The sequence below is a fragment of the Calonectris borealis genome, chromosome 1, assembly GCF_964195595.1.
Source record: "Calonectris borealis chromosome 1, bCalBor7.hap1.2, whole genome shotgun sequence".
Lineage (NCBI taxonomy): Eukaryota > Metazoa > Chordata > Aves > Procellariiformes > Procellariidae > Calonectris > Calonectris borealis.
The window spans coordinates 184,367,202-184,385,937 of NC_134312.1; positions in this window are offsets into that span (position 1 = coordinate 184,367,202).

The following is an 18,736-nucleotide window of genomic DNA, read 5'->3' on the forward strand; positions in this document are numbered from 1 at the left end:
CTCATCTACACGTCTTTTAAATACTTCCAAGGATGGTGACTCTACCACTTCCCTGGGCAGCCTGTTCCAAGGCCTGACCACTCTTTCAGTAAAGAAATTTCTCCTAATGTCCAATCTAAACCTCCCTTGGCACAACTTGAGGCCATTTCCTCTCGTCTTACTGCTAGTTACTTGGGAGAAGAGACCAACACCCACCTCACTACAACCTCCCTTCAGGTAGCTGTAGAGCGCGATGAGGTCTCCCCTCCGCCTCCGCTTCTCCAGGCTAAACAGTCCCAGTTCCCTCTGACACTCCTCATGAGACTTGTGCTCCAGACCCTTCACCAGCTTTGTTGCCCTTCTCTGGACACGCTCCAGCACCTCCATGTCTTTCTTGTAGTGAGGGGCCCAAAACTGAACACAGTATTTGAGGTGCGGCCTCACCAGTGCCGAGTACAGGGGCATGATCACCTCCCTAGTCCTGCTGGCCACACTATTTCTAAAACAGACCAGGATGCCATTGGCCTTCTTGGCCACCTGGGCACACTGCCGGCTCATGTTCAGCTGGCTGTCAACCAGCACCCCAGGTCCTTTTCCTCTGGGCAGCTTTCCAGCCACTCTTCCCCAAGCCTGTAGTGTTGCCTGGGGTTGTTGTGGCTGAAGTGCAGGACTCGGCACTTGGCTTTGTTGAACCTCATACAGTTGGCCTCAGCCCATTGATCCAGCCTGTCCAGGTCCCTCTGCAGAGCCTTCCTACCCTCGATAAAATATTTTACTCATTTGAAGAAAATAAATAGTTGCAAAAAGGTGAAAAAGAACTCAAACGCTAATGAACTACAGAATTCTTGAAATAGGCAGTATAGACCAAAAAGGTAAGGATCTGCAGAGCAAAACTGTTGATGTAAATGATCTAAAATCCAAATGTATCAGTTTGATTAGCTCTAGAGTGCATGCAAGGAAAAGCTGAGAGAACAGAATTTGTTCATTCTTAAGAAAAGAAGACTAGGGGAAATCTCATTGTTGTTTTCAACTATTTAATGGGAGAGCATAGAAAAGACAGAGCCAAATCCTTCACAGAGATTAATAGTGATAGGGCAGGAGGCAACAGGCACAAGATGCAGCAAGGGTAATTCTGATTAGTTATTAAGGATTTTTTTTTCTTTTTTCCCCCACACCCCACAACAAGGGTAGTCCTACACTGAAACAGATTGGGTTCTGCATCCTTGGAGATATTCACTGGACAAGGCATTGAGCAACATGATCTAAGTTGCTCCTGCTTTGAGCAGGGGTCTGGACCAGATGACATCCAGAGGTCCCCTCCAACCTGTATTATGCTATGATGCTAGCCAGGTCTGAGGGACTGAATGACCATTTCTAACCACAGTGCATTAGGTGTGCTCCTGGAATGCACATTCATGTTTAGTTTTGTCTGAAAGCAATCCTGTTCATGCATGTTAGACTGCTCCATGCAAACCAAACCAGAAAAAACAGAAATAATTGGAATACTCATTTCAGTGACATACACGTGATGTGGATTAAAACATTGATGTTGCTGCACCCTGGATGAACCTTGAGAAGGAATTTGGACAGATCCAAAAATATCACATAAACAGATCAGAGCATATGGCACTTATACATTTAAAATGTGTTAATCAGGGTATAATTAATATTAGTTTATTTTAGATCTATATATAAATGTACTAGAATAGTGTAACTAACAACAGTGCATATGTACTTTGTAATACATGTGATGGCAGAGTCAGATACAACATATAAGCATTTGGCAGAAGCATGTGAGTAATTTGACTGCTAAAGGGGCAAAGAAAGATGTGTGTGGTCAAATGAAAGAGACTGCCAAGTGTTAAAATGTTCCCTCCCAAGTGTGAAAACATTTCCAGACAAAGGACACGATGAGTACAAGGGACTGAGAATGAGCAGAACATCCTTCTAAATACATTAGGATATTGACTGACAAAACCACAAACAGGGCAAGCAGCATCAGGAGATGAGCCCTCCCTTCATTTTTTTGGCAGGTTTGGGAGGGGGAATAGCATAAAAACAACAGGCATAAGGAAGAAAAAGCAGAAAAGAAAGAAGACAAAGCCACTTCAGTTCTGGCTTCTCTCGTCAATGACTTCTCAAGTCTGATCACCCTGTCCTTGGTGACCGAGGACCACAAGGACTGGAGCCATCAGCACCAACTATGCAGCATCACCTCTGTGGCATTTTGTACTCATACGTAATTTGAGATGTTAAAGACTAATAACTTCATCTGCATAGTAATAATTATTAATGGTATATAAGGATTAATTATTGGCACGAAGGGTGCTGTTAATGAATGAATTTAGTAAAGTTCTGTTTTAAAGTTTAAAACTGGACTGACTTGTCAGTCTTCTGAAGATTCTTGTCACAACGATCTTTAGTTCCTTAATTTGTATAACATTCACATATTGTACATATTCAATTATAACAATCAGTAGAATAGAATGGTACCTTATAATTAGTTTTCCTAGAATTTTGCATTTCTCAGAAAAGATACAGTTACAATGAGCTACAGCAGCAACCTCTGCTACCTGGTATTTGAAATAAGAAGTCAGGAAAAAGATTTATGATCTTTCAGCCTTCCTGCCTAATTAGCCAAGTCCATAATATAACCCTAGCTTGTACATGTGTACCATGGAACACATGAATACCGCTGCATTTAATAAAAAATAATTTCCTACTGGAATTCCCAGTGTGTGAACTTTTGGTAAGGCTCATAAATTCCTAACCTTTCATAAAAAGTTATCAGATTCTCATTAAATATCACTGATTTTAGCCTAATAAACTGCGTAGGTTGGTCTCTACAATGGTTTTATCCCCATTAAGAAAGATTTAAAACATTTCTAGTCTAGTCCACATGTCAGAACAGAAAGTCTTTCAGAAGCTGCACATAAAACATCAGCATGCTTTGCAATCTTTACACTACTGTACAGTTCAGTTCAGACAGAAGGAAAAAAGAAGATACATCACTTGAAGACAGCTAAATAACCTAAACATTTACCTAATTGAGTCAGATTTTCAGATGCAAAACTAGGTGTTTCCTTCAGTGAAACTAGGAAGCTTGATCTTTAAATCAGTGTTAGCAATGTACAGACCCTGACTTAGTCATTAACTGTTTGGTTTTCCATGGAGACAAACATGTTTAAGAAAAAAAAGGGGAAGAAAAAAAAAAAAAAAAACAGAGAAAAAGAACAAAACTAAGCAGTAAAAATTACCTAAAAAGAAATATCTTTAGGGATCATGGATCATATACAATTACCTTCAAAACCTGCAAGATGATTTATGCCTTTAGATATTTTCAGTAATGCTTTGGGCATGATCTATACCTTTAGATATAATCACAGTAAGTCATTGAACAAGCTCTAATAAACTTCTGCAACTAAACACGTTTTGTTGTGCCTCAGCATCATATGCAATCACAGCTCCCATCAATTTAACAGAGGGAGTCACCACTTACAGAAAGGAAGCAAGATGACAGTGGGGGGCAACTATTACCTTTTATTTCACAGTTCGCTATTAACATCATATGGGATTTTTGTTCTAGCTGTTCTAGTTTTTTATTCTAGAACTTCTGTTCTAGAGTTAGCGGGGGTTATATCTCACAGACTTTGTGCAACAACTGAATAAACACTTGAATTATGTGTGTAAGAGAAATAGAAAGATGGGAAAAATGGAAAAACTAGTGTAACAGTGTTGTGGTTTAACCCAGCAGGTGGCCAAACACCACACAACCACTCGCTCACTCCCCCACACACACAGTGGGATGGGGCAGAGAACCAAAAAAAAAAAAGTAAAATTCATGGATTGAGATAAAGACTGTTTAATAGAACAGAAAATGAAGATATAGTAGTAATAATAATAATAATAATAATGATAATAATAATAACAACAATAATAATAGAATATACAAAATAAGTAATGCACAGTGCAGCTGTTCACCACCTGCCAACCGATGCCCAGCCAGTCCCCGAGCAGAGATCCCTGCTCCCCCCCTCCAGCTTACATACTGAGCATGACGTCATATGGTATGGAATACCCTGTTGACAGTTGGGGTCAGCTCTCCTAGCTGTACTCCCTCCCAGCTTCTTGTGCACCTGGCAGAGCATGGGAAGCTGAAAAGTCCTTGACTAGCATAAACACTACTTAGCAACGACTAAAACATCAGTGTGTTATCAACATTATTCTCATACTAAATCCAAAACACAGCACTATACCAGGTACTAAGAAGAAAATTAAGTCTATCCCAGCCGAAACCAGGACAAATGGGAACAGAGTACTTCACCTCCATCTCATTCTTTAATTTGTTGAGCATTCATATCATATTTCAAACACCTGCCAATTATTTTTTGTTAATGTTATTATTATATAACCCAATTTGAATCTTAAAACAAAATTATATTGTAACAGTCATCTTTAAATTGATTATTAAGAAAGATAGTGAATTTATTTATCTAAAATCATGCAAAATATTAAAATAATTAAATAAATACATTTTAATACAGCTTGATAAGTTATTGTAGCAGTCTTGTTCCTGGCAATCTGGCTGTGCCACATAATTTAAGTTAAGATAAAAACAATCAAATACAAACATTTGGTTGCATATTTTTAGTGCATATTCAAGATGCACAAGAACAATATAATGTGTAAAGTTAATTTATATCTCAATTTTGAAACACATTTAAAAACATAGAAACAGTAACTTTGGTGACATCAAATACCCATCTAGACCAGTACTGTGCCAGCAGCAGAGTTCAAGTACTTGGTAAAAGAACGCAAGAACATCAGAAAAAAGAGCAGGGCAAGTGTTGGGTGGTTGTTTCCCAGAACACCTTTCCAGCCTCCAGCAGCTTGGTATATTTGTGTTTCACAGCTGTTGGTTTTGTTCCACAATTTTGTCTAATTCCTTTCTGAATCCACATAAACTTTTAGTATCTACAGCTCTTAGCTCTATAATTTAACTGCACACTGCACACAGAAGTACCCATTTCTGCATCTTTTGAACCTGCCACCTGTCATATTCATTTGATATCTACTACTTGTTTTAAAGCAAATGAGAGATTTCTCTCTATTTACCTCCTCCATGACATTCATAACTTTATAGGTATACCCTCACAGTCTTCTGTTTTTCCAGGCTGAAAACTCTTTGTTTACTTAATCATTTCTCCTGCAGAAGCTATTGCATATATATGATAATTTTTTTTAACCTGTTTAAACTTCTGATGAATCCTTTTGGAGGTGAAAGATCACACCTGAACACATCATCCAAGACATTACAGAAAGTTTTTGAGTGTTTGCCTCTATGTGTATGTGCATATCGTGTGTGTGTGTGTATATATATATATAAAAGCTATCTTACTAAAAGCTAATCAATTTAGCTAGAAAGACTTCGTGAGGATCAGATCAGCAATGCTTGCCAGAGGGAGCAAGAATCCTAATCTGTGAAGAACTGAATCTGACTCTGTTACTCCTAAGAAAACCAAGAAGAGCGATCAGGTCATTGTCTCTGGAGTTAAAGTCACCAAGAAGAGTCATGGGAATATCTGCTCAGCCTCGCTACTGACTGCATCTGGGCACACAGAGCCAAAGCAACCTTGTATCTACAGGTCTGTGACAGAAGGACTCCCCACTATGGGACTGGATGCTCCAATAACTGGCCAAATTTAGCTACCCCAACACTATGTATATGTATTTATATATTATGTATTTAAGTAAGTTGATATATACACACAGACTCCTCTCTAGTCCTTAATACATGTGGCTTTGTGTATGGATAGGAATTTGTGTGTATGCGCATGCATGTGATGCTGTATCATAGAAAAAGAATAATGTACAAGCTTTTCAAATGATTGTGAGCACAGAAAATAGTTTTGCAAATAAATAAATTAGAAATAATATTAAATAATTTTGAAATATGTAACGTGAAAGCACCTGAAAAATATAAAAAAAGACAACTTGAATGTTCAGTGCATAAAATAAGCATGTATACAAGTTAGATGGTTTCTACTGTTTTTCAAAACTGCGGGAGATTCTTTATTACCATTTTGTTCTACCAAACAACATTTTATACATCCCACAAGGGACCAGCACTGGTTAGGAATCCGTATCATTCTAGAACAGGAATCAGAACAGAAGAACTTTCCTGACTTTTTTGTCTCATGGCCCTAACCTATTACCTTTTCTTCTTCTGGCTTTATGGGTACTGAAGTCCTGGCTAAACAGAGACATAACTTCAGCAGTAAAATATTTCCTTCCAATATGTCCTGTGGCGTGGTGGATATTGTGTTCAGGCATTCACTTTTCTGACTGAGGGGCAAATGCTTTAATCATGAGCTTATTATGCAAAAAAAAAAGTGGCCATCTCTACTTTTAATGAGTTTCAGTGCAATCATATTTGTGTTCATCATGCTTAGAGCAAGACTAGTGATTCAGGCTATACTGGAGATGCAATCAATGTCTAAGAAAGTCTCTGACTAAATATAGATTGTAATCGAGTGTGAGAGTGAGATAGGCTCCTCAGCAGGAGGAAGAAAAAAAAAAAAAGGATGCAATAATACGTATCTTTAGTGGTTTTGAAGAACCAGTTCACTTACCAAAGGAAGGGCCTCTTGATTTTTGAATGCCTTCATTGTCTGGCAGGAAGTCTGAATTTCTGCCTGAAGTCTTGGGATCTCAGCTCTGCCTATATTCCAACCTGAGAGAAATACAGGACATTTGGATTTGTCCCTCTTATTTAAATGTAAATGCTCAGACTAAAATGTGATATTTTTAATACCCCTTTGATACATGAACTTTAAGCTTTATGCTAATTAAATTAACCTTTGTCATTTTAATTAAATGTTATTAAAGATTTTTAAAATCCCTTTAAACCTCAATAGAAAGGACTAAAATGACAATATGCAATCTAAAATAATCAGTGGATTATTTGAATGGTGCAAAAATAAGAAAGGGGTTCAAATAGTTTTTCAAAGCAAAAAGACCTGCCAATAATATGGTAAAATTTTCAGTGCCTTGAAAGATTTCTTTTAGGGTTATCCAAGAGCTGATACTTTACATCTGTGAAGTACTCATACTGAAAGTAATGCCAGGAAATAGTTTGTAGAAATATTTAAAGAAAGAATAAAAATAAATCAGATACAAAATGCCTTGCTTTTAAGACATTTCTTTGCTGGTTGTATGTATGCAGGTCTGTTGTGACTGCAGACTTTCTAGAGGAGTGATGATTCCTATGCATTCCTGTAATATCTAGAAAGTAAAAGTAAAAGAGATTTTCCCCTTGGTAGGAGATTCTAAGAGATTCTTTGACAAAACATAGCACACATACAATAAAAAGTACTTACATGTAATAATTTAACTCTAACAGATTATAAGGATTGTGCTCCTCATTTCATCCTTGCTATAAACAACTAAAGCAGCACCAGCTTGCAAAGAACATTTCCACATGAAGGACTGGAACTTTCTCTGAAGAATTATAGGACTTTCTCCTTTAAGCCAAAATCATTTGCATTCCCACTGAAGATGGCAAGATTAATAGAGCTATATATGAAGAGTAGATGAGTGTTAAATTTGTCCCATTGTTTAATATTCAGTTTGAAAAAGGTAAGAAGGTTGAATATTTAAATAAATTGGTTTCAGTACACCTACGCACAAAATGAATGATCATAATGAAGCTACCAGTGGTATTTTTTTACTAGCCTGCCTTGCAATGATAATGAAAAGTATTCATATATCCAGTTTTATCCATCAAGAAGCAAAGCTGGAATGTAACAGTGAATTTGGCCTCTGAGGAAAGTCACATCAAATCAAATCAAATTAAGATCTAGTTTTGATCCTGGAGAACAAGTTTCCACAATTCCATTAGTTGCCCTTACACGGAACAAAGGTCTTTAGACTGTCCTTTTCCATCTTCTCTTGGGATCAGAAACTAACCTTCACATACCTGTTTATCCTTCTTGCTGCTAATATGTCATTCTTTTCATAACACTTTCTGTTTCTGCTCGCCTCTTTCATCCCTTTTTCCAAGCCTGTTTTTCTCTAAAAGCAGTACCCATTATCCCTCCTTAAATTCTTTTTAGATAGGTCTCACTTCTCACTATTTCTTTCCTTTTAACTGTCTTCTGTGCTTTCCAGCTTTTCATTTCCTATTATGACAAACACCTTAAAATACAGCAAAAAGTCATGTTAAATCATCAGATCCTTTTTCCTTTTTTTTTCTCATGGATGCTTTAAACAATGTGGTCTCAAGGTATATGTAGAGAAAGGCTGTGTTATGAAGAAAATTACTCTTACACCTTTGTTTTGGAAGGTTGGTTATCCACTATCCTGAAGTTGAGCAATGAATACATCATGTCATCATGAAACCACATGACTTTTACTTCACATTGATTTCTGCATGGCAAGGACAATAATCTCTGTTTCTTTTGGCATAATAGTGAGTTTGTAATACTGTGAAATAAACAAATACAACTCTACCTGCCTACCATTTCTTTTTATTTTTAAATGTCTTTTATATGTCTTAAACCAAATGTCTAAAAATTGTATATTTGTCAGGAAATCTAAAGAAAAAACATTGTTCAAATGGTTGAAAACTTTATGAAACACATTGTTACCTGATCTGGATGATGGGGCAGAGTGCACCTCAGCAAGTTTGCTGATGACACAAAACTGGGAGGAGTGGTTGATACACCAGAGGGTTGTCCTGCCATCCAGAGGGACCTCAACAAGCTGGAGAAATGGACTGACAGGAACCTCATGAAGGTCAGCAAGGAGAAATGCAAGGTCCTGCACCTGGGGGGAACAACCCTAGGTACTATTTTTAAACTTGGTACACACTTTATGTACATTTTACACATTATTTCTGCTCTATCTACAATTGTAGTGCCAGTTTCATGAAATTAAAGTAAAATCTTTCCTTTCACAGTACACCACTTTTGAGAGCACACCTTAAGATAGCAGACCTTGAGAAATACACCTTGAGAACCAGATCCATAAAATAGCCCTACTTGTGCAAACTGTAAAAGACGACCATTACCAGTACAATCAATGAAGGGAACATATACTGAGACATGAATCATATTAGATTTTAACTGAAAAATGTGAAATGTAAGCAGAATGAAAAGAAAAAATAAATTGAAAAGTATGAATATCCCTGTATTGTATGCCTCTTCAGATTAGCTGAGTGCTAAATACAGGCAAACGAGTGGCACTGTGCCTCAAAAGAGAAGAATTCTACATTTAGAAGAAAAGAAAAACCCATGAAAGAAAAAGTGAAACATTAAGAGTGCAGAGTTGAAAACTCTGTCTGTTGAAACAAACAACTATTTGGAGGTGACGATTACTGAAGGAATGTAAAGTGCTACTAAAAATGTTTGGTTTCGACAAGATTGATTATCTGTCTTTTAAATCCTGTCTCACAGTTAGGGGTAGAAGAAGGAGGGAAAAAGGGGGAATGAAGCATTAGACTGTACATTATACCAAAGGACTAGGCATATGATTCAATATTAATCTAATTGGGACATGCTTTGAAACAAGCTTTGCAGTTACTGAAAAACTTGCCTGTTCCTCCATACAGAAAGGTATTAGGAAATATATAGGCACATGCCTATCTGTACATTAATCGTGGTGACATTTAAATTCTTCACAGACACTAAGTTTTGTTTTGAGACCCTCATCTCTAGGGAGTGAGTTCCCATCCCCACCAACTGACTGGGCTGCAAATTTAATCACAGACTTCTAATCCTGCAAATTAATGGGCCTAGGCCTTTAGTTCAAGCAAAAGGAGCTCATGATCTTAACCCTAATGGTGAAGTCACTTTCATGATGTTTAGGCATATTGATTATTATCTTGCTTATTGAGTACACAAGCAATGTCAATTATTTACTGCAAGCAAGCTACACAATTTGACTGCCTTTGTTCACGAAAGGTTTCTAAATAAGAAGAAAACTTTTTTCAAAACACAATAGTTTTGTGGGTCTTTTAAAAATTATTTTTACTGTTAAAGTAGCAAAATACATTTCTTGATGGAAGGTTTTGGTAATTATTATAGCTTTTATGTTACGTATACACACACATATTATATCATGATGTAGAATTTTCGTACAATTTTCTTTATGTAGACAAAAAGGCATTTTCATTAAATGCCCAGTGAACTTGTAATGAAACAAACATTTTTTCTTGTGGTTTAAAATAAAAGATTAAAAGAAACCCTTAAATTAATAAATTATCATAAAACAGGTTATCTGTGGTGTTAGGAAGACAATCATTTTTTACAGCTTTCAATTGTAATGAGATTGAATACTGGATTTCTAAAATTTGGTAACAGATGCATATTCATCACAGACATACAAAGTAGAATTGTTAAAATATAGCAAAATCTAAAGCACAACTTATATTTATAATGAAACTTACAATTTACTCTGTCTCTCTTTGCAACTAGAAGTCTCTGAAACTGAAGAATCAGGCTATTTTAGTATACATACTTAGTTGTCACTTTTCAGTTGCAAACCTATGAAGACAGAAGTAAGATATATTATTTTTGGGTCCTTTTGTCTGACTATCATTAAATCCAGTTTAGGCTACATCAGCTGAAAGTGGACAAATAATGATTAAAAATTAGTTATTTTTTATTGGGAGTGGCAGGGATAATTTCTTTCTATAGTTTTGTGAACTACAAACACACTTTGGGCTAGAAGTACATTAAAACCTCTGAATAAAACTTTTTTTCTCCCGTAAAATGTAGCTTTTACAAAATGAAAACTAACTCTTTCTAAATGCATATAACTTATTTATACCAGGAAAAAAAAATGCACCACCCCCGCAAAGAAAAAAAAAAAAAACAACATTTAGAATTTTTGTGTATTTTGTGCATTATTTTTCTTTTTTTTATTTTCAGGAATATTCAAATAGTCAAGATCAAGGGAAAATGTTTCCTTTGATGTTAAAAAAAAAAAAAGAGAGAAAAAAAAATTTACCTAAAGCATTTTTCTCTAATCTTTTCACTGAAATTTTGATTAATTTTTGCTTTGAATTGGCTTGAAATACTTTTGGATGTGCAACAAATAAATTTTTTAAAAAATCAGTTCTTCACTCAGCTTTGAGACTAATTTTGCTGGAGTCAGTGATAGGTAGCCAAGCTCTTGGCTTCCTACTTCCCCAAAGGAGCTTCTGACTGTTGTCATAGTTACAGGGATATTTGCACCTGTGAACTTCCTCATCTCTCTGAATGAAAACTCTCAAGCAGCAGGTCTCTTCCTTTACTTTCCTCACACAGAAAGATTAATCTTTTTTAAAAAAAATTCAGCTATGCTGACCAGTTATTTTTAGCTATACTTTTCTTTCGACTTTTCTTTCTCTTAACAACCTGTCAGTGGTTGTATTTCAATTGGCAGTCTTTACAAATTAGTAATTTTATCCCTTTTGTCTTTTTCTCTAAGGATTAAAAAATAGATAAATACATAAGTAAGAGAGGAGGCTTTGTTATAAAAAGTTTAGAATGTCCACTGCCTCCTTCAAGATGTCCCCTTGTCAACACCAGGGCAAGTCAGGCACGATTTAGTATGGTTAATACAACAGGTTTATTTTGCTGGTCCAGACTGCTTTGATCAGGGGCAAGTCTGCCTGATGAGAAGGCTGCTGAATAGCTGCAATCATGTCGTTTGCTTTATCTTTTCCTCCCTTGCTCCCCTTTCTATAGCAACAATCTATCTGAATTTTAATCTTCCTCTATGGACCTTAATTTTGTTGATATTATGGCCTCTTAGAGACCCCTGTGAGCTAGCACACTCTTTTGTTATCTTTTGAAATTCTTGATCCTCCTCTTCCACATCTTTTGTCTTATAATTTATATAATTTAATTATATTCTTATAAAATTTTACTTTCAGTGTAAGCTATGTTTCATTTATATCAGTAGAAAAATCTCAGTTTATTAATATTTTTAGACCAATAGAGTTCTTGATAACCCTCTAAGTGCTAACATGTTTCTTAGGGTATATCTTCAGTAATGTCCTAGTAAATGTAAGAGACAGGAAGAGTAGCAGGGGTGAAATTCAGTTCCAGGTTATAGCTAGTTGTAGGTTTCTACTTGCAACATAGAGACTTGGCTCAATTATCTAAATCTGGGGTATCCCATCTGGCCTTTGGCTGCCACTCCTGAAGTGTGTCTCCTGGAGGACCTGAGGCATAGCTGTCAGCCCCATGAAAAAGACTTGGATATTGTAGAGAGTCCAAAATGGCACTACATATCTAATTTTAGTCAGTAAATCAAGCCCAGTATACTATACAAGGGGGCAAAATATACATGTCAAATCAATGCCATTTGATATACGCCTGGGCATTACTTCAGCCTCTGCCTGTTCTGTGTCAAGTCTTGTCCAATAATTCTTCAAACTTTTGTTGTAAGCATAAATATGAGAAAGGTTAAAATACTAGATCCTGTTTAAGCTCAGTTATATTAAATGCTGACTCTTCGTCCCTGGGGATGGTGCCTACAGTAATTGTTATTCCTAGTTCCTAGTCATATTTCTGAGAGATCTGAAGACTGGTAGCTTATTATATATGTAATCTGTTTTCTTTATATTAATTCTGAATATCTCCAGTGAGAAAAAGCTCTATAAACCGTTAAGGTTAAGTTGTCTCTTATCAAATGAAAGCTTAATCACTACAAACCTAAAACTTGTATGTCTAGCTGTATAGTTATTCACAGGGTCTGTGATAATGAAAGTATTCATATTTTTCAGCTTAAAGATGTATTGTTTGATTTCTAACATGGGTGACTCTCATCAAAGTAATTTCTAACTTTCTATCCCTAAATACAAACACCATTTATAAAGCCATATATTACATATTGGAAGTTGTCAAATATTTCTTTGTCAGAGTTCATCCTTTGACTGCATTTGCATTGCAAGATTCAGTTCCAAAATGAGTTGTTTGGTAATGTGCATCTCACAAACCCATCTTTATTTTAATTCATTTTACCTTAATTTTTCCTTTTCCTTTCCTTTCCATTTCTCTTTTCCCAGTATGTGTGGTTTCTTTCAGTGATTTAATAGTATTCTGGCACAGTAGGGTGTTGGAAAGAGCACATTTCAAAAAGTGTAAGAGAAGGACCCAACAGAGGAGTTAGTTAAAACATTTCATTAGTTCTGCATTATGTGCCTCCATAAAATGTTTTGTAGGATAAAAACAAATCCAAGGTTTAAATCTATGAAAGCTCTCTTTTGTTCCCCTTTCAAAAAATTAGGAAAATGAGTAAAATTGCTTGCCTTTATATATACATATATGTACACTGTGTATATATACACATGAACATTTCTGTTGTGTTTTCCCAGCTGTCAAAAATTTCTTCATACAGTTTTGGCCTTTAAGAAGTTCCCAAAGCTGTCACTTGCCCATCTGTACATTACCATTACTATGTCCTTTCTTGACAGAGATTACTCAAGCACTGATGGAACATAATGTTCTATAACATGACATAAAGCAATAATAGCATGTAATATAATCCTTGTTATATCTTTAATAATGGGATAAAACTAAATTACAACACTTGATATTGCTGACTTAATTTCAGATGCTCATCTTTTACAGGAAAACTAATCTATGCCAGAAGTGGTCATTAAGGATCATCAACAGTACAACTAAAATACAGAAAATAGAGTTCAATTATTTCTTACCGTTAAAACTGAATTTAAGCATTGTAAGCTCATTTGCACAGAATATTGTTATTTTTCACCTTGCAAGTTTAAATATGCTTGCATAGTCTTTGATAGATTCTCTCATAACAAACAGAATACTTGTCTACAATTCACCCTTGAGAATCTCATCAGCCTTTAAATGATTTTTGTGTATTTCCTGAGTGTTACAGCATTGTTTAAAAAGCAATTTTAGATATCATAGGATTAAAAATAACATCACAGGACTTTATATTTGTTTTCCTCCCTGCACACTCCTCATTTGTTATTATTTGTTTGTTTATTGTATTACAGAAATTTATTCAGACTCCAATAATGAAAGGGATCTATTGTGCAAACACTGTACAAATACATACTTAGGAACAGCCACTACTTAAAAGATTTTACTATAGTAAAGACCATATAACTCTGCCAGCAGTTATTAATATTTCTTGATATTTCTCCATTAGACCCTGTTACTTGATGTTTTTATGTTCTTCATTGTTTGATTTGGCCTGAAATCCTGCATGTTGAACTTTATGTTCAAAATTTATCTTTTCTAGAAAGCTTCCTTACAGGTAGCTCTGGATCTAACATGGAAGAGGAAAATGAAAATTAGATTTTCTGGCATTAAAAAAAAAGAAAAAAATACAGAAATCTTTGACACTGAAATCTCTAACCCTTGGGGTAAAAACTTGAATTCTTTTTTTGAAAATCTTATGCCATTTCTTATTGCTGTAAACGTTGACAACAATGGCCTCTTCGGTGGTGAAAAACTATCTTTCAGAGTGTGTTTCCAAACCTCATGCTACTTTCGCTTGTTGGATTTGATTTCTGTAAACACTATATAGCATCTTTTCCTTTTTCTCATGTTCTGAGTAATTGTGGAGTTGCATTTGAGAACAAAGAGCTTACTAGTAATTCAAACGCTAACAGATTATGTAAGTATGGCACCTTAATTTTTTTCTTTTTATGAGGAAGGAATAAGTCTAGCAAGAGAGAACAATCCTTAGGAAATCATACATATTGAAACTATATTAAAAGAATTTTGAAATTCTTTATTAAGAGCTTAGAAGTTCTTGCATCAGCACTGTTCAACTTCAAATAACTTCTTGTCAGGCAAAGATTATCAGGTCCATAAATGTTTTTCAAACAGCTGAAAAGAGCTGTAAACTAACAGTGAGGGCTTCCATTCTTGACATCAGAGACCAGGTCCAATTCTTACGGTTTTGCTGTCTGCTTAATGATATTCTTAGTATTACTTAAATATCTAAGAAAAAGCACTTGCTGACTCTGGGACCTGAAAGTGCTCTCTATATAATTGCACATCACAGTCTATTTTGCATACATGCAATGTGCATTTCTCTCCATTTCTGACAACATTATGATTTGCTGGGAAAGGTTTTGTGTATCCTGGTTGTGTGCGTTTCAGCTGTGACTAAAGTTATACATACATGTCTTCAGCCCCTTAACATTGTTAATTATTCTGCTGCAATACTTTTAGTTCTGTTTTAGTTTTTAGCTGAAAGGTAAAGGAGATTGATCTATGTTATAATTTTTAGAGGAAGAAAAGACACCAAAAACATATTTAAGATACTTGCACAGTTTTCAACAAGTTATTACAGATCCCAAAAGTACAAAATACCAGTAGATGGGGGTTTTATACTTATGAGTTTTAGGTGCTCTTTTATTTTGATTGTGAATTCCATTAAAGAAACTGTTTACAAGATACTTACAAGAAACTATTTCCTGTACCCCTGTTACATCTCACATATTCCTGAAAACTCTTAATAATCACCATTTACCATCTTTATATCTACCTTATTTGCATATATACTGATACCTCTTTTCTGCTTGTGGAAACCGAATGGTTTCAGTGGATTCTAGTTTTTCAGTAGTTAATCCTTATACTTCCTACCCTGAGTTCTTCCCTTCTACTGTTTGCCCTCGATGGGATGTTGCTGGAAGCCAATGGGATTCAGTTCTAAAAATACAGCTGATTACAGCAAGACCTGGTTTGGAATATAAGAGCTTTCCTTCCATTCTCTTTTCTTGCTTCTCTCTTCTCTCTTTTTTGCTTTCTGTTTTTCCTTTGTTTCTCTTTTGCACAGCCTTGCCTTGCCTTGCCTTGCCTCCTCTCTGCCTCTCCCTCTCCCTTTACAATATAGCTTAGGTACAAAATGAGTAAAAGACTAAGAAAGAAATCACGTAATTTAAATTCAAATTTGTTATTTCCTTCTGACATTCTTCTCTCAATTCAAAAATATTTCATACAAGGAATATCAGGTCTTACAGGTGTATTCATATTTTATCACTGCTGAATCAGAGTGAGCTATATTTCAGTCATCACATATGGAAAAGCAAGATAGCAAGCTTCTAACAGAGAAAAGCACAGTGTTTGCTTGTTCCAGAAAAATGCAAGTGACACCAATTAAGAGCTGACAGAGTAGTGGACAGAGCTTAGGATCCAGCATAGAAGACAGTTTTTTGTCATGTTATCTATCAGCTATCTGAAAGCCCTAGGCAAACACAATATGTTTATGTTTCTGTTTTCTCACCAACTTGGGCAGATTGGTTAATTTCAATGTTTAGGGTAATTGCTAAGGGAAAAGAAAAGCTATAAATTTATTTTCATGGGAATTTCATTACTGTCATTTTAAAGCAACTAAAATAGCTGTAGTTTCTTTCTAATATCATTCCTTTACAGTAACATATCAGTGTGTTGGAAATTAACTTTTTTCTTTAATTTTTCCGTTTTCTTGTTTACACCAAGAAGGTTTTTTGGGGTTGCGTTTTGGTTTTGGTTTTGGTTTTATTTTTTCTTCTTTGTTCCTTTGGCCAATGCCTTGGAATTTACTTTGAGTGATGTTTCCATCAATTTTTTGAGACTAGAATTCCTGTTGGTGGCTTATAGGAGCTTCCTTCTGAACTGGACAGCGTAAGGGTATGTGGATGGAGAGTGTCTGCTCCGTTAAGGGTCTTTGGTCAAAGGAGCCATAAACAAGAACACACATAGACAAACCTGACTGACATGTGATAAGGGAGGTCCTGAGAAGAATAAACCTGGTCATTTGTACTGATTGGTATGTATACCTGGAGCATGAGAATGTTTATTTTCTCAGTTGGGAGGATAAGGAAAAGAAGGGAGACAAACACACAGAGATATAAAACTTGACCAATTAGTGTTAACAAAGACAATAGCCAGAAACAAACGTCTTCAGTCATACTGCTTGGTCAGTAGTTTCTCTGCTGGTTGAATCTGCAAACAGGAGAGCAGCAACGACATCCCTCAGTCTGAGCAGAGACCCTGGGGCACCAGGCTGGGCTCCAGCAGCTGGGCAGGAGGGTCCTGGGCTGAAGCTCCTGGAGATAGTGGCCTCATCTCTTGACATCCAGTACAGAGAGAGAGAGAGAGAGAGAAACACAAAATCTCTGTTATTCAGGATCCTGTTCATTTCTAAAAGCAATTTCAGTGGCCAGCCTTATGTTACATTACAGAACAGAGAATCATACATCTACTTATTGGCTCCTTGACTAATTTTGGGAGTGCTCTGAGAAGAAGAAAAGCAATGCTAAGGGCCTTCTTTTTCAGTAATGTGCTCTGAACTCTCATCTGATGTAGAAGTAACAGAGATGATAAGTATTTTTCTTTCCCAGATATTTCATCTGAGGCATGAGATTGCTTTGAAGAATTCCTGTGTCCGTTGGGTGACAAATGCAATTCTGAGTATCATGCAGAAATGAGGTAACACCACCTTTTACTCTTCTAACTGGAGTGAAGTTCATATAAGTTTTCATAACACACTTTTGAATTACTGCTTTTTCAGAAATATTCAAGAGGATTCAGAGATACTGGTGGTAGCCTCAGGCACTATATGTTTTGCCTTCAGCTGCCCCCCCCACACATCAAGCTTTTCTGCTTAAAGCTTCTGTGTTGCACAGAGAAGGCTTATGTTTAGACCTACTGTGACATGGAAAACTACATCAAATTACTTTTTTCTAAAATGTTTTTGTTCACTTGTTTATGCTACATTTTATGACTACTTTTTAACTTCTGACTATGTGAGATTTGTGTACATAAAAGGAGTTAACACACCATCTTATTCTCCAAATCTATCATATTGTATGCCATAGGCTATCATTCCAAAAGACTTTAGGGTTTAGCAATTACATTAGTAATATATCATTTACCACAGAAAAACAGTAGCCAGAAAACTCATTTCCTGTCCCTACAATCACTTATTTTCCCTGGTTAAGACAAAACCAAGGAACAAGCTCTTTCTTCTAACTCTAATAAAAGATTCCATCTGTAGCATTTTGAAAAAACAAAAGTGCTCTACCAACAGGATAGAGCTGTGCATCTTAACTTGAACCATTTCAGCTTTCATGTCCATTAACTCTCTTGCTGTCCTGCTGAGGCAGTCATCAAGATTGCCAATTTATGCTGAGAATGTTTGTCCACAAGCAAACTAAAAACATTAAGTAACATAAAGGCCAGTGATTTTGAAACTGCAGTCCTTAGACTTGTGAGAAATATGTTCTGAAACAATTTCTATGCTTTGCAGTGGGATCAGAGGAAAGGTTTAAAAGGTATCCTTAACTTTTACTCTGATTAATGCTGAATGTTTTGTAAGTCCTTTTAATTCATTTTGAGTAGCATTCAGAAAAGTTTTCAAAATTTGGAGCATTTTGAAGTGAAGATTAGAAAAAATTCCTGAGAGGGCAGGAAAGAGATTGTAGAGCCTTTGAGTGTCCTTTGGGCCCTGACACTATGATCATAATTTTATTAATCATACATATCCATTTATAGCTACACACACACCCCTTCTGTGAAAGCTCTTTTGCTCACAGTCTAGTTTACTGATTATGAGTCACATGGGTACTTAAAAAAGTCACAAAAAGAAAACAAATAAAAGACAGCAATAAAATCAAACCATTAGCAAAGCCCACTCCACACAGAAATATGAGTCATGAGACATCCTGACTCCAAGAATTCTTTATCACAAATGCTATGTACTCATCACAGCCGCTCAATTAAATTACCTTTGCAGC